This window comes from Mytilus trossulus, chromosome 13, assembly GCF_036588685.1.
Source record: "Mytilus trossulus isolate FHL-02 chromosome 13, PNRI_Mtr1.1.1.hap1, whole genome shotgun sequence".
In the NCBI taxonomy this organism is placed as follows: domain Eukaryota; kingdom Metazoa; phylum Mollusca; class Bivalvia; order Mytilida; family Mytilidae; genus Mytilus; species Mytilus trossulus.
The window spans coordinates 9,777,183-9,800,091 of NC_086385.1; the positions used below are offsets into that span (position 1 = coordinate 9,777,183).

The following is a 22,909-nucleotide window of genomic DNA, read 5'->3' on the forward strand; positions in this document are numbered from 1 at the left end:
ATGGGCAAAAGGTACATCATTATCGAATCGGTTCACCAAATCAGGATTTTCAACAAACGACCCATACACTTCAACACATTGCTAGCCGATTCAATCCTTAAGTCTTTTAACAGAATTTAAGTAGCAACGTTTACTCTTTACATTAAAGGAGGTGATTCAGTACTTCTTTTTTTGGCACACGATACACTTTTCAAAATAAAAACACATGTGTTGTATTTTTTAACTACTAGGACATAATCGTAAAGGACTTCCTAATTCAAACTATATATAGCTACATTTTCAAATTCATGCTTTGTTCTTAATTTTAGAAATATATAAAAAGGAAAAACCCATATCAAACAAACATACGAAAATAAAAAAAAATTAAAAATACATAAATAAACAAAATAACCAACACGAAATGGGACAATGAACAAACAAAAATCGTTGTGATACGTAGAATTTCAAGAGGAAAACCTGTATCTTCATTTTGTAGTGTATATTTTGTTTCAAGCCACATGTCGAAATAATTCCTTTGAGATAAGATGTTTGATAAAGGTTTGAAATATCATATAAATGTTGATTATTTTTAATTTTGCGTAAAAATAAATGATAAAATGAATCGAAACGTACTCTCTTTAAAAATGCAAAATATTCGTAGTGTTCAATTTTTACAAAAACTCTTCAATAACGGATTAATTTTGATAAAAGAGGGACCAAAGATACCAAAGGGACAGCCAAACTCGTAAATCTAAAACAAACTGACTACGCCATGGCTAAAAATGAAAAAGACAAACAGAAAAACAAAAGTACACATGACACAACATAGAAAACTAAAGAATAAACAACACGAACCCATCCAAAAATTAGGGGTGATCTCAGGTCCTCCGGAAGGGTAAGCAGATTCTGCTCCACATGCGGCACCCGTCGTGTTGCTTATGTGATTACAAATCCACTTTAACTTTGTTTGAAATTGTTCAAATAAGGTGTTACAACAATGTATATGATAACAGAAATCATATCACGAATAATCTTTTAGTATGCAGGCCTAAAATCCTTTAAAGTGATTTTGTCTTTGAAGTAAGGCAACGAACTTCAAAGCCCATTTTACAAAAATTGCACCGTACGATTTTTTGACGACAAGTCAAAATGTGAAGTGTAACCTTTGAACTGCCAATTCTGTGATTTATAGCCGTATAGTCTTAATGACGATAAAACTCCTTAAATAAGCGACTTTTTCTTACTTGGTCACCGTACTATATATACAATATTAAGACAAAATCCATCTTTTCAAAACATTTCATTCACTAATGAAGTAGGAAGTTCATTCTTTATATTGTTATTGCAATTATATTTAAGTTGCCTCCAAATCTATCAGGGGCGGATCCAGCCATTTTCAGAAAGGGCTTCCAAACCAAGGGAAAAAGGGGATCCAACATATGTTCCTATATTTTGCAGGAAACGTGCGATTTTACAAGTTTTTAAAAGGATGAAGGGGGGTGGAGGTTTATAAAATGGCACATCCTGAATTTTTTCATCAAAATAAAGATCTCAATCTGTTTATTTCACATCAATTTAGCCCCCACCTCCCTTTTTTCCGCTTTCCGTTTCACCCATTATAATCAAACGATATCTTATTTGTCACAACTATATTTCTTTAATATATTGCTTTGTTACGAAGGTGCATTTTAAAGTCTCAAATGTGGACGCAATCATCTTTTACTTGAAATGGTTCCTTTTTTTATCAAATTGTTGGATTCCTGTTTTTTTTTCTGAAAAAAAAACTCGGTTGAAGGGAAAAAGAAAGAAAAAATGTGTCAACTTTATACTACAACATACATTTACTCTTTTGAGGCCATTTATGATTCTGAAATGTTCAGTACTATACTTCGTCCTTGAAACGTCGTACAAGTCATATACAAAACAAAAGTAACAAAAACAGGCCGAAAACTACATTAAGAATAGTTTTTCTGCACTCGGACCTTGACCTGACTATTTGTGCAGAAAAAAACAATCAGGCAACGTTTGTTACCGACCTGTTTCTTTGTTACCTTTGTATAGTTTCTAATACGTAACTCTACATAATAAAATATGATATTTTGCAATAGTTGAAAAACAAATTCAGAACTGACCCGCAGTAAAACGCTTGCCGAAGTGGGGCGTCCGTGTGGCTGTGCAGGATGTATCAAGTTCGCAGTCACGTACGGTCAGAAGGGGGCGTTAAAACCGATGCCTCATGTAAAGAGAGTGCCACGCTCTTTACACGTTAAGAACCCTTGTAACAACTCATTTGAGGGGTATGAATGTGGCCTGTTGAAAGGCAAAATATCTCTCCCTATCCATGATGCCCTCATTTTCCAGTGGCAGTCCAAATTTCCCCGACCATCATCCCAGATGGCCTTTATCGTATCAACCTACCTATTGTATTTATTGTGAACTTGTTCTCGTCCTGAATATGCACGAAATATTTGCCACTGGACGTTAGGCAACCAAGAATATATCAATCAATCATACATCATACATGTAAATCTCGTTTAAACTGTTATACATTTGTCATTTCGGGGCCTTCTAAAGCTGAATATGCGGTATGTGCTTTGCCAATCGTTGAAGGCCGTACGGTGACCTGTAGTTATTAATTGCTGTGTCATTTTTGGTCTTTTGTGTAGGGTTGTCTAGTTGGTAGTCGTACTACAGTTTCGTTTTTGATATAAATTAAGGCAAAAATAGTATACCGCTGTTCGAACCAAAATTAAGAATCCAAATTTTCCTGTTAAAAAATATATCAAAATACATCAATTATTTCAGCTATGATATGTTTTAAAATGGTCATACCTCCATTAGATTGGTGAATAAGGAAATAATATACATTTGTTTTTATGTATCTTAATCCATCAATAGGTTATTGGATTAATCCAAATTTGCTTGTTCAAAATGTATCAAAGTACAACAATGCTTTTATGATATGTTCATGGTCATACCTCTCTTAGAGATAGTTACCATGTACCAGGATTATAATTAAGTACGCCAGACACGCGTGTTCACTACAAACAACTCATCAGTGATGCTCATATCAATAAAAGTTATAAAGCCAAACAAGTACAAAGTTGAAGAGCATTGAGGATTTATAATTTTCATTTAAAGGAGATTCTTGAAGAATAATTTTTAGTATTTCCTCCATCAATACATCAATTGATGATTTCAAAGATCAACAATGCTAAATATGTTTTGACAAAATAATGTAATATATAAGGTGTAGCATGTTAGTATTAATATCTGACATGTTTTTTAAGCCCCATTTTCCATAGTAGAGTTGCATTATGTTTTCTGGTCTGTGCGTCTGTTTGTCAGTCTGTTCGTTTGTCCATTTGTCCGCTTCAGGTTGAAGTTTTTGTTCAAAGTAGTTTTTAATGAAGTTGAAGTCCAAACAACTTGAAACTTAGTACACATATTCACTATGATATGATCTTTCTAATATTAATGCCAAATTAGAGTTATTAACGATTTTTTACGGTCCACTGAACATAGAAAAGGATAGTGAGGATGGGACATCTGTGTACTGGAGACACATTCTTGTTAATTTTGTTTACCACTACGTATTGCATGAAAAATTCAAAGAATAGACAATTTTTAAATAATAATATTGTCTGATTAATTATTGGTTGCTTAAAGTCAATTGCAAAAAGACTACATCAAATGAAAACCCCTTATAAAAAACTTATATCAAGTCAAATACATTAAAAAATCACTCAAAATCTCCAATGAAGAGGAATTCTTTGATAATTGTTCATTGGCAAGATCAGGGTTGCGTTCAATATTGAAGAGGTTTTCAGGGCTACATTTAAGTGACATATATATTGATAGCAGCTAGGTTAGCTACCCGTTCAGTAGTTGCTACGGTATCGAACACAACCCAGTATGCCAATAGTCTTTATCAATATGTTTAATTAGCAATCCTATATTATTAGATGTTTGTTTTCAGGAAGAGCCTATGAAAGTAGCATATGTACTCAATCAAAACCAATCAGTTACAGAGGAACTGCTGAGTGAGATGGTTAGTTTTTATCTAAAATAGAAACAACTTGAATGTTGAGTAAATCATTTGGATAAAAACAAATAAAAAAAACCACATATGTTGAAATAAAAAACTATAATTGTGACTTATTTTCATTTTCTACTTAGATTTAAAAAAAAAAAAAAAAAGCCATTTGCCAATGAAATGAAAAAAATAACTAATCAAAGAATTCAAATATAGAAAATTATTTAAGTCGTAACCAAATAACACTGTTGAATAATTCACCGCACATTCCTGAATTAATGTGTTGCTCTGTCACTTGTTGAATATTTTTCTACTTGAATTCTTCAATTAGCTATTTTATAATTCTCTTTTCCTTTCAGAAAAAAGTTCGAGATTTTTACCGAGGGACTGATGACTGGATAAGCTTCAATCATTCCTGGCAATCATCAAGCAAATATATAGACAAACTCAAGGTCAGTTCTAAAATACACACGGTCAAGGTCAGTTCATCAATCAAATATATAGATAAACTCAAGGTCAGCTCTAAAATACACATGGTCAAGGTCAGTTATTTAATTCAAATATATAGACAAATTCAAGCTCAATTCATCAATCAAAATATATAGATAAACTCAAAGTCAGTTATAAAATACAAATATATAGATAAACTCAAGGTCAGTTCTAAAATATAAATATATAGATAAACTCAAGGTCAGTTCTAAAATACAAATATATAGATAAACTCAAGGTCAGTTCTAAAAGATAAATATATAGATAAACTCAAGGTCAGTTCTTAAATACAAATATATAGATAAACTCAAGGTCAGTTCTAAAATATAAATATATAGATAAACTCAAGGTCAGTTCTAAAATATAAATATATAGATAAACTCAAGGTCAGTTCTAAAATACAAATATATAGATAAACTCAAGGTCAGTTCTAAAATACAAATATATAGATAAACTCAAGGTCAGTTCGTCAATCAAATATATTGATAAACTCAAGGTCAGTTTAAAAATACAAATATAAAGACAACTCATGGTCAGTAGTAAAATACACAAGGTCAAGGTCAGTACTGATAAATTCAAATATAGACACACTCAAGGTCAGTTCTAAAATACACAAGGTTAATGTCAGTTCTGATAAAAACAAATATATAAAACTCACTCAAGGACAGTTGTAAAATACAAATATACAGACAAAGTCAGTTCTAAAATACACAAGGTCAAGGTCAGTTCTTACATACACAAGGTCAAGGTCAGTTTTGATAAATACAAATATATAGTATAGTCAGTTCATAAAAACACATGATGAAGGTCAGTTCTAAAATATTCAAGGTTAAGGTCAGTTCTTAAATACGAATTTATACTGTGGATTCATTAATAATAGTTATATATCAATTTATATCAATTTTCCTGGTTTTGTGGGTGCATGTGAACCACATATTCAGGTGTTCAACGAATAACATATTTTCAATAGGCTTTGTATACAGAGATTGGCAAATCCACCAAATCAAGTTTTCAGCAATCCACAAAAAATTGATATTCACGAAAATAAATAAATCCACAGTAGTCGGATTTAGAATACAAATATATACACAATCTCAAGGTTAGTAAAAAAATACACATATATGTCCTTGTTTTAAAAAAACACAGTATTTTACACTATTGTAGTAATAAACCATTATTAAAGAGGTTTCGGCCATTGGCCTTCTTCAGCCCATATATAGACAAACTCAAGGTTAGTTCTTTAAAATACAATAAAAAGACCAGAAGGTCATTTCTAAAGTACAAATATAAAGACTGCAAGGTCAGTTCTAAAAAAAACATGAACTTTGAACTTTGTGCTTTCAGGAATCATTGAGCAGAAAACTACCTGCTGATCAAATGGATAGTAGAACACTGCTGGATTTTGTAGAACACCTAGTTCTGAACAATTAATGGTTAACTTGGAATAAGTTATAAACCAAAAGATATTTTTCACAAAGAAATGTACATAATCTTGGAATTGGACTGTGGTGGATTGACTACATATGAAAAAAGGCATTAAATTTAACATGTACAAAGAAACTGTTCTAAGTGATGAAATTATGATTTTTTTTTTAAATTTGTTGAACAAAAGGTTTGGTTCTGATATTTTCGTGGATAGAGACAGAAATCGTATTTTCATGATGACTTTATTTTCTAGTTTTATTATTTTACAAGTTTTATGACTTTTTCACCAAAATCTTACAACTGAAATTGATAGAAAGTTATAATGAAATGTGAAGGACTTGCATTTATTTTTACCATGAAGATTTTTGATAAAAAGTGCTGCGTGCACTTAAAGATTTATAGATGGGCATTTAAGGAAAATTGGTTGTAAGCACAAAGCAACAATGTATTTTATTGATTGACATGTCTCTAAGATTTTATTTTCTGATTTAACTTTGTACAAATATCATTAGTGGGTATAGAAAGCTGCTTTAACTAGCCAGTGGCAATAATAGCAAATGGGAAGGCAATAATACTATAACTCAGTAATAAAATTAAGTCAGCAATAATTATAGTGATAAAAAGTATGCTGCTCTGCTTTGTAGATTTTTTTAGAATGTGACAATAAAAATTGTTATAAGAAAACATGAAATTACCAATTTCTGCACTCGGACCTTGACCTGACTATTTGTGCAGAAAAAAACAATCAGGCAACGTTTGTTACCGACCTGTTTCTTTGTTACCTTTGTATAGTTTCTAATACGTAACTCTACATAATAAAATATGATATTTTGCAATAGTTGAAAAACAAATTCAGAACTGACCCGCAGTAAAACGCTTGCCGAAGTGGGGCGTCCGTGTGGCTGTGCAGGATGTATCAAGTTCGCAGTCACGTACGGTCAGAAGGGGGCGTTAAAACCGATGCCTCATGTAAAGAGAGTGCCACGCTCTTTACACGTTAAGAACCCTTGTAACAACTCATTTGAGGGGTATGAATGTGGCCTGTTGAAAGGCAAAATATCTCTCCCTATCCATGATGCCCTCATTTTCCAGTGGCAGTCCAAATTTCCCCGACCATCATCCCAGATGGCCTTTATCGTATCAACCTACCTATTGTATTTATTGTGAACTTGTTCTCGTCCTGAATATGCACGAAATATTTGCCACTGGACGTTAGGCAACCAAGAATATATCAATCAATCATACATCATACATGTAAATCTCGTTTAAACTGTTATACATTTGTCATTTCGGGGCCTTCTAAAGCTGAATATGCGGTATGTGCTTTGCCAATCGTTGAAGGCCGTACGGTGACCTGTAGTTATTAATTGCTGTGTCATTTTTGGTCTTTTGTGTAGGGTTGTCTAGTTGGTAGTCGTACTACAGTTTCGTTTTTGATATAAATTAAGGCAAAAATAGTATACCGCTGTTCGAACCAAAATTAAGAATCCAAATTTTCCTGTTAAAAAATATATCAAAATACATCAATTATTTCAGCTATGATATGTTTTAAAATGGTCATACCTCCATTAGATTGGTGAATAAGGAAATAATATACATTTGTTTTTATGTATCTTAATCCATCAATAGGTTATTGGATTAATCCAAATTTGCTTGTTCAAAATGTATCAAAGTACAACAATGCTTTTATGATATGTTCATGGTCATACCTCTCTTAGAGATAGTTACCATGTACCAGGATTATAATTAAGTACGCCAGACACGCGTGTTCACTACAAACAACTCATCAGTGATGCTCATATCAATAAAAGTTATAAAGCCAAACAAGTACAAAGTTGAAGAGCATTGAGGATTTATAATTTTCATTTAAAGGAGATTCTTGAAGAATAATTTTTAGTATTTCCTCCATCAATACATCAATTGATGATTTCAAAGATCAACAATGCTAAATATGTTTTGACAAAATAATGTAATATATAAGGTGTAGCATGTTAGTATTAATATCTGACATGTTTTTTAAGCCCCATTTTCCATAGTAGAGTTGCATTATGTTTTCTGGTCTGTGCGTCTGTTTGTCAGTCTGTTCGTTTGTCCATTTGTCCGCTTCAGGTTGAAGTTTTTGTTCAAAGTAGTTTTTAATGAAGTTGAAGTCCAAACAACTTGAAACTTAGTACACATATTCACTATGATATGATCTTTCTAATATTAATGCCAAATTAGAGTTATTAACGATTTTTTACGGTCCACTGAACATAGAAAAGGATAGTGAGGATGGGACATCTGTGTACTGGAGACACATTCTTGTTAATTTTGTTTACCACTACGTATTGCATGAAAAATTCAAAGAATAGACAATTTTTAAATAATAATATTGTCTGATTAATTATTGGTTGCTTAAAGTCAATTGCAAAAAGACTACATCAAATGAAAACCCCTTATAAAAAACTTATATCAAGTCAAATACATTAAAAAATCACTCAAAATCTCCAATGAAGAGGAATTCTTTGATAATTGTTCATTGGCAAGATCAGGGTTGCGTTCAATATTGAAGAGGTTTTCAGGGCTACATTTAAGTGACATATATATTGATAGCAGCTAGGTTAGCTACCCGTTCAGTAGTTGCTACGGTATCGAACACAACCCAGTATGCCAATAGTCTTTATCAATATGTTTAATTAGCAATCCTATATTATTAGATGTTTGTTTTCAGGAAGAGCCTATGAAAGTAGCATATGTACTCAATCAAAACCAATCAGTTACAGAGGAACTGCTGAGTGAGATGGTTAGTTTTTATCTAAAATAGAAACAACTTGAATGTTGAGTAAATCATTTGGATAAAAACAAATAAAAAAAACCACATATGTTGAAATAAAAAACTATAATTGTGACTTATTTTCATTTTCTACTTAGATTTAAAAAAAAAAAAAAAAGCCATTTGCCAATGAAATGAAAAAAATAACTAATCAAAGAATTCAAATATAGAAAATTATTTAAGTCGTAACCAAATAACACTGTTGAATAATTCACCGCACATTCCTGAATTAATGTGTTGCTCTGTCACTTGTTGAATATTTTTCTACTTGAATTCTTCAATTAGCTATTTTATAATTCTCTTTTCCTTTCAGAAAAAAGTTCGAGATTTTTACCGAGGGACTGATGACTGGATAAGCTTCAATCATTCCTGGCAATCATCAAGCAAATATATAGACAAACTCAAGGTCAGTTCTAAAATACACACGGTCAAGGTCAGTTCATCAATCAAATATATAGATAAACTCAAGGTCAGCTCTAAAATACACATGGTCAAGGTCAGTTATTTAATTCAAATATATAGACAAATTCAAGCTCAATTCATCAATCAAAATATATAGATAAACTCAAAGTCAGTTATAAAATACAAATATATAGATAAACTCAAGGTCAGTTCTAAAATATAAATATATAGATAAACTCAAGGTCAGTTCTAAAATACAAATATATAGATAAACTCAAGGTCAGTTCTAAAAGATAAATATATAGATAAACTCAAGGTCAGTTCTTAAATACAAATATATAGATAAACTCAAGGTCAGTTCTAAAATATAAATATATAGATAAACTCAAGGTCAGTTCTAAAATATAAATATATAGATAAACTCAAGGTCAGTTCTAAAATACAAATATATAGATAAACTCAAGGTCAGTTCTAAAATACAAATATATAGATAAACTCAAGGTCAGTTCGTCAATCAAATATATTGATAAACTCAAGGTCAGTTTAAAAATACAAATATAAAGACAACTCATGGTCAGTAGTAAAATACACAAGGTCAAGGTCAGTACTGATAAATTCAAATATAGACACACTCAAGGTCAGTTCTAAAATACACAAGGTTAATGTCAGTTCTGATAAAAACAAATATATAAAACTCACTCAAGGACAGTTGTAAAATACAAATATACAGACAAAGTCAGTTCTAAAATACACAAGGTCAAGGTCAGTTCTTACATACACAAGGTCAAGGTCAGTTTTGATAAATACAAATATATAGTATAGTCAGTTCATAAAAACACATGATGAAGGTCAGTTCTAAAATATTCAAGGTTAAGGTCAGTTCTTAAATACGAATTTATACTGTGGATTCATTAATAATAGTTATATATCAATTTATATCAATTTTCCTGGTTTTGTGGGTGCATGTGAACCACATATTCAGGTGTTCAACGAATAACATATTTTCAATAGGCTTTGTATACAGAGATTGGCAAATCCACCAAATCAAGTTTTCAGCAATCCACAAAAAATTGATATTCACGAAAATAAATAAATCCACAGTAGTCGGATTTAGAATACAAATATATACACAATCTCAAGGTTAGTAAAAAAATACACATATATGTCCTTGTTTTAAAAAAACACAGTATTTTACACTATTGTAGTAATAAACCATTATTAAAGAGGTTTCGGCCATTGGCCTTCTTCAGCCCATATATAGACAAACTCAAGGTTAGTTCTTTAAAATACAATAAAAAGACCAGAAGGTCATTTCTAAAGTACAAATATAAAGACTGCAAGGTCAGTTCTAAAAAAAACATGAACTTTGAACTTTGTGCTTTCAGGAATCATTGAGCAGAAAACTACCTGCTGATCAAATGGATAGTAGAACACTGCTGGATTTTGTAGAACACCTAGTTCTGAACAATTAATGGTTAACTTGGAATAAGTTATAAACCAAAAGATATTTTTCACAAAGAAATGTACATAATCTTGGAATTGGACTGTGGTGGATTGACTACATATGAAAAAAGGCATTAAATTTAACATGTACAAAGAAACTGTTCTAAGTGATGAAATTATGATTTTTTTTTTAAATTTGTTGAACAAAAGGTTTGGTTCTGATATTTTCGTGGATAGAGACAGAAATCGTATTTTCATGATGACTTTATTTTCTAGTTTTATTATTTTACAAGTTTTATGACTTTTTCACCAAAATCTTACAACTGAAATTGATAGAAAGTTATAATGAAATGTGAAGGACTTGCATTTATTTTTACCATGAAGATTTTTGATAAAAAGTGCTGCGTGCACTTAAAGATTTATAGATGGGCATTTAAGGAAAATTGGTTGTAAGCACAAAGCAACAATGTATTTTATTGATTGACATGTCTCTAAGATTTTATTTTCTGATTTAACTTTGTACAAATATCATTAGTGGGTATAGAAAGCTGCTTTAACTAGCCAGTGGCAATAATAGCAAATGGGAAGGCAATAATACTATAACTCAGTAATAAAATTAAGTCAGCAATAATTATAGTGATAAAAAGTATGCTGCTCTGCTTTGTAGATTTTTTTAGAATGTGACAATAAAAATTGTTATAAGAAAACATGAAATTACCAATTTTGTTTGAAAAAAAACGTGTCTAAGGATTAAGGATTACAAAAATGGTATAGGGTAAGTTAGGTTTTAGACATTTGTGAAAATAGGATATGAAATCTGAAATGAAATATATAATACAGTATAAATTTATCAATGTGTAAACTTGTGACAATGCTTTAAAATAGTATATTATGATTAAGGAAAGGGCATTAGTCAATTGTTGTTATTTTTTTGTAAAGTTTTGAAATATTTGCTGAGAAATCAGCCACTTTTAAACTTATGTAATGCAGTTTTCTTATAAAATGTTAAGTAGGCCTAAAATCTTACATATGATATTGCAATACGGTTTTTATACGCCCGTCAAAATTATGACGGGACGTATTATGGTATACAAATGTCCGGTGTCCGTCTGTCCGTCCGTCCGTCTGTCCATCCGTCTGTCTGTCCGTCTGTCTGTCCGTCTGTTCGGCGTAAACATGTCGCACCGTAACTTGAGAACGACTTATCCAAATTTCATGAAACTTAACAATGTTGTTTCTTATGATAGTCAAATGATCTGTATACTTTTTGGTGAAAATAAGATTAAAACTCTTTGAGTTACAGCACTTTGTAACTAAAACAGGGGTGTGTTTTTTTCACATGTCACACCGTATCTCTTAAACGATTCTTGATTATGGCTTAAAACTTTAAACACTTCTTAGTTATATTAATCTTAATATCTGTATACTTTTTGGTGATGTTTCGAAATTTTATTTTTGAATTATTGAGTATTTTGTAAAAAAGGGGGAGGGTTTTTTTACATGTCGCACCATATCTCAAAAACGATTTCTGATTATTGCTTAAAACTTTACACATGTCTTTGTTATATTAATCTAAAGATCTGTATACCTTTTGGTGATGATTCAAAATTTCATTTTTGAGTTATTGTGTATTTTGTAAAAAAGGGGGAGTTTTTTTGTACATGTTGTGCCGTATCTCAAAAACAATTTATGATTATTGCTTAAAACTTTACACACTTCTTTGTTATATTAATCTAAAGATCTGTATACTTTTTGGTGATGATTTAAAACTTTATTTTGGAGTTATTGAGTATTTTGTTAAACAGGGGAGGTTTATTTTACATGTCGCTCCGTATCTCAAAAATAATTTATGATTATTGCTTAAAACTTTACACACTTCTTTGTTATATTAATCTAAAGATCTGTATACTTTTTGGTTTTGATTCAAAATTTTATTTTAGTGATATTTAGTTTTTTTGTAAAAAATAAACAGGGTTGGGGGATTCACATGTCCCGCGTATCTCAAAAACAATATATGGTTATTGCTTAAAACTTTCTCAGAAACTATTTATGATTATTGCATAAAACTTCCACACAAGACGTTGGGCGTATCATGCGCTCATGGCGCAGCTGTTTATTGATCAATCATAAGCTAGAGGCAACCCAATGCTATCTTAGTAGACTTTGGCCTATATTAGGCTTGTGACTAGCTCTATGCCAATTGCAAGCTTGAGGTCCACCATATGCTTCTGTGGATTTTATTTATTCGTGTGGGTATCAATTTTTGTGGATACAGTAAACATTGCATTTTGTGGATATATTGTTTTGCCAATGTGGAATACAAGCCTATAGAACATTTGTATTTCATTGAACATTTGAATTCAGTGTTCACCTGTACACACGAAATCCACATTAATTGATATCCCACAAAATGAATACACAGTACGATATTAGACCTGAGGACCAGTTTAAGGCTTGATGCCTTAACAATCAAACAATAAATCAGATGTGTGGTTAAATACATATAATACATATATAAATACATAAAGGTTTCTCAAGCTTGTTATTTTTAGAGTATTATACTTCATATACTGTGGATTCATTTATTTTCTTGGGTACCAATTTTCGTGGATTAAGGAAAACTCGCATATTCGTGGATATAAGATATGTGGTTTTGACACAATCTGCATAATATATATATAAGCCTATTGAAAATTTGGTATTTGTTGAATATTTGAATTTTTGGTTCAACTGTACACACGAAAGCCATGTAAATTGGTACCCAATGATTAATAATGAGTCATAATCTTAGGTACATTCTGTTCCTCTGTCCATTTGTCTATCATTAGCTGGGTTTCCATATCATTATAAAATTAACAATGGACCAAATCTTTTTAAAATTTAGGGTTTTATAATATTTTGGTTGAGTGGCATTGATTGTTGAAATATATATATATAGTTACTAGTGTCTGCTGTGACAAATTTGGTACTATGATGTTGTTTCTATTTTTACTTTTGACCATGGCATTTCCCAGATAGAAAACGAAGACATACTTAGAAGATAAGTGTTTTGTATTTCAAGCCATGACGACATCAATAGCTTATTTGATGATCTCAAATTAAGTTAGCGAAGCCAGTAAAGAGGTGTTTACATTCATCAATTCACCAATTGATGCTGTCAGAGCTTTAAATAGCATAGTTTTGTTACAGTTCTAATGAAACAGACCGAAATCACACATTTAGAATCTGATATACATTGTTTATACTTGCACATACTTTTTCATAGCATCAATTGTGATTTGATGTCATGAAAAATTTATGACTTTATCCAATTAAAATGAACGTTACAAACAATGTTGCATTAAAATTCACATTCCTTATTGTTTCTTTGGTCAACTACTGCATATACAAGGGTTGTTAATATAGTTGTCATATCTTAGATTGATTGTCAGACAATTGAATTTTATTTACAAAGGCACATTTGTACTAGTTGTGATACTATTGAATCTCATTCTTTTTCCTTATGTAAATATTATGTACCATTGTTATACCATTGTTATGTTAAAATGTAATTTTGTCAGAAAAAAAGCCAAACAAATAAACCATATTGTATCAATAATGTAAATACTACAAAATAATTATATTTAAACGGATGCAATAAAAATAAGAAATATTATAGACTTGTTCCTTTTAAGTCATAAGAAACCTCAAATTAAAAAAAAAATGCATGTTTTTTATAACTCAATGGATAGTTTTCATTATAAAACATATGTACATATACTTTTTTCTGAAGAAAATTCTTTAATTTGTTCATATATAGAAGAAGTTTACTTTATTTTAATTGCTTCCTTCAAGGAAGCAATTCTCCGACATATTTTCCGTATGCAAAGTGACCTCAGTGTGACCCATCTTGTAAAAATCTGGTGTTCGCAATATGCATGGATGTCCTGAAAATAAACTATTATCTGATTGTACATGTTAAACACGTGCTCAATATCCATGCTTTTTGTTGTTTGTTGACAAACAGGTGACAATCGTTAAACTTCGGCTTCAAAACACGAACTTTTATTATCTGCCATATTTTCACAAGAACACTACCGAATGATAAAAAAAAATGATGATTAAACGAAATTTATTCGAAAAAAATGATAAAATCGGGCGCAGAAGACTAAGTTTATGATGTTTGTATGCATTGGTAAAGGATTGGAATTACATTATTTTTCACCGGTCACTCGTTTATTATGACTTCGAAGATTCTTCATTTTTAGCTCATCTTTCGTCCGTCGTCTGCAAACTTTAAACAAATCTTCTCCTCTGAAACTACTCTGCCAAATTTAACCAAACTTGGCCACAATCATCATTGGGGCATTTAGTTTTAAAAATGTGTGGCATGACCCTGCCAACCAAACAAGATGGCAGCCATGGCTAAAAATAGAACATGGGGGTAAAATGTAGATTTTGGCTTATTACTCTGAAACCAAAGCATTTAGAGCAAATCTCACATGGGGAAAACTTGTATATTAGGTCAAGATCTATCTGCTTTGAAATTTTCAGACATATCAAAACCCGTTGTTGGGTTGCTGCCCCAAAATTAGTAATTTTAAGGAAATTTTGCAGTTTTTAGCTCACCTGGCCCGAAGGGCCAAGTGAGCTTTTCTCATCACTTGGCGTCCGGCGTCCGTCGTCGTCCGTCGTCGTCGTCCGTCGTCGTCCTGCGTTAACTTTTACAAAAATCTTCTCCTCTGAAACTACTAGGCCAAATTTAACCAAACTTGGCCACAATCATCATTGGGGTATCTAGTTTAAAAATTGTGTCCGGTGACCCCGCCAACTAACCAAGATGGCCGCCATGGCTATAAATCGAACATAGGGGTAAAATGCAGTTTTTGGCTCATAACTCAAAAACCAAAGCATTTAGGGCAAATCTGACATGGGGGTAATATTGTTAATCAGGTTAAGATCTATCTGCCCTGAAATTTTCAGATGAATCTGACATTCCGTTGTTAGGTTGCTGCCCCTGAATTGGTAATTTTAAGGAAATTTTGTTGTTTTTGGTTATTATCTTGAATATTGTTTTAGATAGAGATAAACTGTAAAATGCAATAATGTTCAGCAAAGTAAGATCTACAAAAAAGTCAACATGACCAAAATGATTAGTTGACCACTTTAGGAGTTATTGCCCTTTATAGTCAATGTTTAACCATTTTTCGTAAATCTTAGTAATCTTTTAGAAAAATCTTCTCCCCTGAAACTGCTGGGCCAAATTATTTGAAACTTGGCCACAATCATCATTGGGGTATCTAGTTTAAAAATTGTGTCCGGTGACCTGGCCATCAAACCAAGATGGCCGCCACGGCTAAAAATAGAACATAGGGGTAAAATGCAGTTTTTGGCTTATAACTCAAAAACCAAATAATTTAGAGAAAATCTGACATGAAGTAAAATTGTTAATCAGGTCAAGATCTATCTGCCCTGAAATTTTCAGATGAATTGGACAACCTGTTTTTGGGTTGCGGCCCCTGAATTGGTAATTTTAAGGAAATTTTGCTGTTTTTGGTTATTATATTGAATATTATTATAGATATAGGTAAACTGTAAAAAGCAATAATGTTCAGCAAAGTAAGATCTACAAATAAGTCAACATGAACGAAATGGTCAATTGACCCCCTAAGGAGTTATTGTCCTTAATAGTCAATTTTTAACAATTTTCATAAAATTTGTAAATTTTTATTAACATTTTCCACTGAAACTACTGGGCCAAGTTCATTATAGATAAAGATGAATGTAAGCAGCAAGACTAGTAAAGTAAGATTTACAAACACATCACCATCACCAAAACACAATTTTGTCATGAATCCATCTGCTTCCTTTGTTTAATATTCACATAGACCAAGGTGAGCGACACAGGCTCTTTGGAGCCTCTAGTTATAGATAGAGATAAACTGTAAACAGCAATAACGTTCAGCAAAAAAAGATCTACAAATAAGTCAACATGACCAAAATTGTCAATTGACCCCTTAAGGAGTTATTGCCCTTTATAGTCAATTTTTTACAGTTTTCATAATTTTTTTGTAAATTTTTAGAAAATATTTTCCACTGTAATTACTGGGCCAAGTTCATTATAGATAGAGATAATTGTAGCAACAAGAATGTTCAATAAAGTAAGATCTACAAACACATCACCATCACCAAAACACATTTTGTCATGAATTTATCTGTGTCCATTGTTTGATATGTACATAGACCCAAGGTGAGCTACACAGGCTCTTGAGAGCCTCTAGTTTTATAAGATGTGGTCCATTGTAGCTCTTCAACTGTTTTGGTTGTTATACAATTGAGAATGAAAATGGGTAGACAACAACCCGACCAAAGGGCAAACAACAGCCCAAAGCCACCAATGGGTTCTCAATACAACAAGATCCTGCATCCATAGCTGGCCATTAAGCACACATGTGTACTATTTCAGTGATAATACTCAACTCGAAATATATGAAAGGAGCTAAAAGTAAGAATCATACAAGACTAAATAAGGCGGGTCTTCTGACTTATAACAGGTGCAAAAATCCAGAGAGGTAATAAATCTCTTGTTCTTGAAATCTCCACCCTCCCCCTACACCTCTAACCAATGAAGAAAAAACAAACACGCAGCAATACGTATACATACTCAGCTTTCAAATATTCAGCTTTAAGACTTCCTGATGAAAGTAAATCCAGAAAAGCACTTTTAAATGTTGTTTTCATATTTGAACAATCCTCATCAATCTACATTTTTGTAACAGAAAAAAGAACCAAATAACACCACCTCCCCTAAGAAAAAGAAAGAAAAACACATATCGATAGAATAGCTCATTACAAATTATATTAAACTTCTGAAACTTAAGATATGAGCATATTCCAAATACACTTAAATTTGGAGATCTTGCGACCTGTAAAAGAAAATCTACATTTTTGAAACTCTGTTAATTTATCATCATTATTACTAAAGGGTTACAGTACTTGCAACCTTAGGCGTTACTGTTTGACGTGAACTTGACTGATCGGTGAATGATCGGTGACGGATGTTTGACTGATCGATGACTGATCGGTGATCGGTGACCCATAGGATCCGTCAGATAAGTCAAATAACCTATGTGGGAGTTACCGTGACAACGGTCATCGATCGATCAGTAAATCAAATTTATGCACGGATCGGACGGATACGTATATATTTCAAATTCTTATGTAAACCGAACTCAACAGTGTTTACGATCCATGAACGCGGACCTCGACGAAGACACCATAATTTACACGTTAATTTGGTTGCAATAAAAAAGTAAAAATAGTATAACAGTTATATTAGATGCTTAATTAAAGCGTTAAATTGTTTCTGTTGATTAATAGTTTTGTATTACATATTGTAAACATTAGAAACATATATAATACATACAGTACTTGCAACTTTAGGCGTTACTATTTCAGCGATCAATCAGCGGTCATCGATCAGTCACCGATCAGTCAAGTTCGCGTCAAACTCACGTCAGCAATCCGTCAGACTTATAATAAAAATAATTGACTGATCGGACTGATCGGACTGATAGAACCGATCGACCTTGATGACGGATTGACCTGTAATAAGTCACATGATAAAATAATTCAAATTACGGAATCTTAGTTTCGTTTAGTTTAATTAAAATGGCGACTGGTGAAAATCGAACGTTCAATGATCATGATACATTTTGCTTATATAATAATGATTTAGCAAATATTTATTGAAAAGAAATGTACAGATAAAACCTCACATAAAAAAATATTATTAAAGAATGATATTTTTGTTTTATTTAGGTTATATATTTTCAAACACGGCGGGTTTTAAAATGGTGTCTACATCGCGATTTTTATTTTTTTATTTTCCAAACATACTCGGGAAAAGCAACAATTTGTATAGTTAGAACAAGGATTTGCATAGCTATACAAATCCTTGTTATCATCATAAAATTCATTAAAAAAACTTATCATAATCAAGGACTTTCTTTATATAATCCTGTCACATCAATAACTGCATTCTTATTCCACAAAAAATAAAAGTTTAAGTATTTTAATTCTCAGTATACCTCAATTCTGATTAGAAGACTTGTCTCAAGATGGTAAAAATAACTGATTTCAAATAAAATAGCATCATTTCTAATAAAAAGAAGACTAATTGTGGTTATTTTTAACAATGCGAATAAAATATTAGTATGATTTCTCTAACACTCTTTTAATTTCATGAAAAAAACTATTCTAATCTATAAAAAGTACAAAAAATCCAATGGCAGTCAATAATTTTTAGTAAAATATTTGCATATAAGGCAACGCGTACAAAAAATAAATATTTTTTTCCTTAACGTAGGCATATTTTATGAAGAACAGCCAATCTTGATGTACAAAAAGTACTCAAATCATATGACGGTTAATAATTTGTATCAAATTAAATCAACAACTGCATTCTTATTCAACAAAAATAAAAGTTTAAGTATATAAATTCTCAGTATATCTCAATTCTGATTAGATGACTTGTCTCAAGATGGTAAAAATGACTGATTTCAAATAAAATAGCATCATTTTTAATAAAAAGAAGACTAATTTTGGTTATGTTCAACAATGCAAATAAAATTTTAGTATGATTTCTCTGTCACTCTTTTAATTTCATGAAATAAAACCTATTCTAATCTATAAAAAGTGCAAAAATCCAATGGCAGTCAATAATTTTGAGTAAAATGAAGAAATATTTGCATTTAAGCCAACGCATACAAAAATTAAATATTTTTTTCCTTAACGTAGGCATATTTTATGAAGAACAGCCAATCTTGATGTACAAAAAGTACTCAAATCATATGACGGTTAATAATTTGTATCAAATTAAATCAACAACTGCATTCTTATTCAACAAAAATAAAAGTTTATCTCAATTCTGATTAGATGACTTGTCTCAAGATGGTAAAAATGAGTGATTTCAAATAAAATAGCATCATTTTTAATAAAAAGAAGACTAATTTTGGTTATTTTCAACAATGCAAATAAAATTTTAGTATGATTTCACTGACACTCTTTTAATTTCATGAAATAAAACCTATTCTAATCTATAAAAAGTGCAAAAATCCAATGGCAGTCAATAATTTTGAGTAAAATGAAGAAATATTTGCATTTAAGCCAACGCATACAAAAATTAAATATTTTTTTCCTTAACGTAGGCATATTTTATGAAGAACAGCCAATCTTGATGTACAAAAAGTACTCAAATCATATGACGGTTAATAATATGTATCAAATTAAATCAACAACTGCATTCTTATTCAACAAAAATAAAAGTTTAAGTATATACATTCTCAGTATATCACAATTCTGATTAGATGATGTCTCAAGATGGTAAAAATGACTGATTTCAAATAAAATAGCATCATTTTTAATAAAAAAAAGACTAATTTTGGTTATTTTCAACAATGCAAATAAAATTTTAGTATGATTTCTCTGACACTCTTTTAATTTCATGAAATAAAACCTATTCTAATCTATAAAAAGTGCAAAAATCCAATGGAAGTCAATAATTTTTAGTAAAATAAAGAAATATTTGCATTTAAGCCAACGCATACAAAAATTAAATATTTTTTTCCTTAACATAGGCATATTTTATGAAGAACAGCCAATTCTGATGTACAAAAAGTACTGAAATCATATGACGGTTAATAATGTGTATCAAAATAAATCAATAACTGCATTCTTATTCCACAAAAAATAAAAGTTTAAGTATTTTAATTCTCAGTATATCTCAATTCTGATTAGAAGACTTGTCTCAAGATGGTAAAAATAACTGATTTCAAATAAAATAGCATCATTTCTAATAAAAAGAAGACTAATTGTGGTTATTTTTAACAATGCGAATAAAATATTAGTATGATTTCTCTAACACTCTTTTAATTTCATGAAAAAAACTATTCTAATCTATAAAAAGTACAAAAAATCCAATGGCAGTCAATAATTTTTAGTAAAATATTTGCATTTTAGGCAACGCGTACAAAAAATAAATATTTTTTTCCTTAACTTAGGCATATTTTATGAAGAACAGCCAATCTTGATGTACAAAAAGTACTCAAATCATATGACGGTTAATAATTTGTATCAAATTAAATCAACAACTGCATTCTTATTCAACAAAAATAAAAGTTTAAGTATATAAATTCTCAGTATATCTCAATTCTGATTAGATGACTTGTCTCAAGATGGTAAAAATGACTGATTTCAAATAAAATAGCATCATTTTTAATAAAAAGAAGACTAATTTTGGTTTTTTTCAACAATGCAAATAAAATTTTAGTATGATTTCTCTGACACTCTTTTAATTTCATGAAAAAAACTATTCTAATCTATAAAAAGTACAAAAAATCCAATGGCGTTCAATAATTTTTAGTAAAATGAAGAAATATTTGCATTTTAGGCAACGCATACAAAAATTAAATATTTTTTTCCTTAACGTAGGCATATTTTATGAAGAACAGTCAATTCTGATGGACAAAAAGTACTCAAATGAAATGACGGTTAATAATGTGTATCAAAATTAATCAATAACTGCATTCTTATTCCACAAAAAATAAAAGTTTAAGTATTTTGATTCTCATTATATCTCAATTCTGATTAGATGACTTGTCTCAAGATGGTAAAAATAACTGATTTCAAATAAAATAGCATCATTTCTAATAAAAAGAAGACTAATTTGGTTATTTTTAATAATGCGAATAAAATATTAGTATTATTTCTCTGACACTCTTTTAATTTCATGAAAAAAACTATTCTAATCTATAAAAAGTACAAAAAATCCAATGGTGGTCAATAATTTTTAGTAAAATATTTGCATTTTAGGCAAAGCGTACAAAAATTAAATATTTTTTTCCTTAACGTAGGAATATTTTATGAAGAACAGTCAATTCTGATGGACAAAAAGTACTCAAATGATATGACGGTTAATAATGTGTATCAAAATAAATCAATAACTGCATTCTTATTCCACAAAAAATAAAAGTTTAAGTATTTCAATTCTCATTATATCTCAATTCTGATTTGAAGACTTGTTTCAAGATGGTAAAAATAACTGATTTCAATTAAAATAGCATCATTTCTAATAAAAAGAAGACTAATTTTGGTTATTTTTAACAACGCAAATAAAATTTTAGTATGATTTCTCTGACACTCTTTTAATTTCATGAAAAAAACCCTATTCTAATCTATAAAAAGTACAAAAATCAAATGGCGGTCAATAATTTTTAGTAAAATGAAGAAATATTTGCATTAAAGGCAACTCGTACAAAAATTAAATTTTGTTTTTCCTTAATGTAGGCATATTCAATAAAAAGGAATACAATTTTGGATATTTTAAACAATGCGAATAAATTTTGTATGATTTCTCTGACATTCTTTAAACTTTATAAACAAACCATTAATTTTAAACTATATACAGTGAAAAAATCAAATTGTGGTCAATAATTTCCATTCAAATGAAGAAATAATTGCATTCTGGTTCAACAAAATTAATACTAAAAAGATACTTCTTCTTCAAATATTCAAATTTTATACAAAACTTGTCAATAAAAGGAATTTATAGCAACAGATTGAAATTGAAGTTACAACGTTTTCAAATCTGAGAAGAAAAAATTGTATTTTACGCAACGCGTACATAAATTTAATATCTTTTTCCCTAAAGCAAACATAATTTATGAAGAACAACCAATCCTGAAGAACACAAAGTACTGAAATCATATTGCGGCTGATAATTTTTATCAAAATATTAAATAACTGCATTCTTATTCCAGAAAATAATAGTTTAAGTATTTTAATTCTTTTTATATCTCAATTCTAATGAGAATATTTATCTCGAGTTGTTGGAAATAACTGATTTGAAATGAAACAGTGTCATTTTTTAAATAAATAGATTTGTTTTGGTAGTTTTAAACAATGCAGATGAAATTTAATATGATTTATCTGACATGCTTTTAATTCTAAACTATAAAAAGTTCAAAACTTCAATGGCGGATTATCGGCATTTTCGTAGGTAGAAGTTCATGTTAACTGAGAAATATTATGTATTTTATATGCTTCTAATGTTTACAATATTTAATACAAAACTATTAATCAACAGAAACAATTTAACGCTTTAATTAAGCATCTAATATAACTGTTATACTATTTTTACTTTTTTATTGCAACCAAATTAACGTGTAAATTATGGTGTCTTCGTCGAGGTCCGCGTTCATGGATCGTAAACACTGTTGAGTTCGCTTTACATAAGAATTTGAAATATATACGTATCCGTCCGATCCGTGCATAAATTTTATTTA

General features: G+C 30.4%; 2 long non-coding RNA genes across 2 annotated transcripts in view; both read left to right on the forward strand.

The window, feature by feature from the left end:
• Positions 1 to 3,964: 3,964 nt before the first annotated feature.
• Positions 3,965 to 6,624, forward strand: LOC134694705 (uncharacterized). The gene is made up of 3 exons (XR_010102590.1): positions 3,965 to 4,030; positions 4,375 to 4,467; positions 5,849 to 6,624. It is a non-coding gene; the product is annotated as an uncharacterized LOC134694705 (long non-coding RNA).
• Positions 6,625 to 8,645: 2,021 nt separating this feature from the next.
• The window catches only part of LOC134694849 (uncharacterized), a 152,619-nt gene continuing 138,355 nt past the window's right edge, over positions 8,646 to 22,909 (forward strand). The window contains exons 1-3 of the long non-coding RNA XR_010102627.1: positions 8,646 to 8,711; positions 9,055 to 9,147; positions 10,529 to 11,370. This is a non-coding gene — a long non-coding RNA (uncharacterized LOC134694849). The remainder of the gene's footprint in view (positions 8,712 to 9,054; positions 9,148 to 10,528; positions 11,371 to 22,909) is intronic.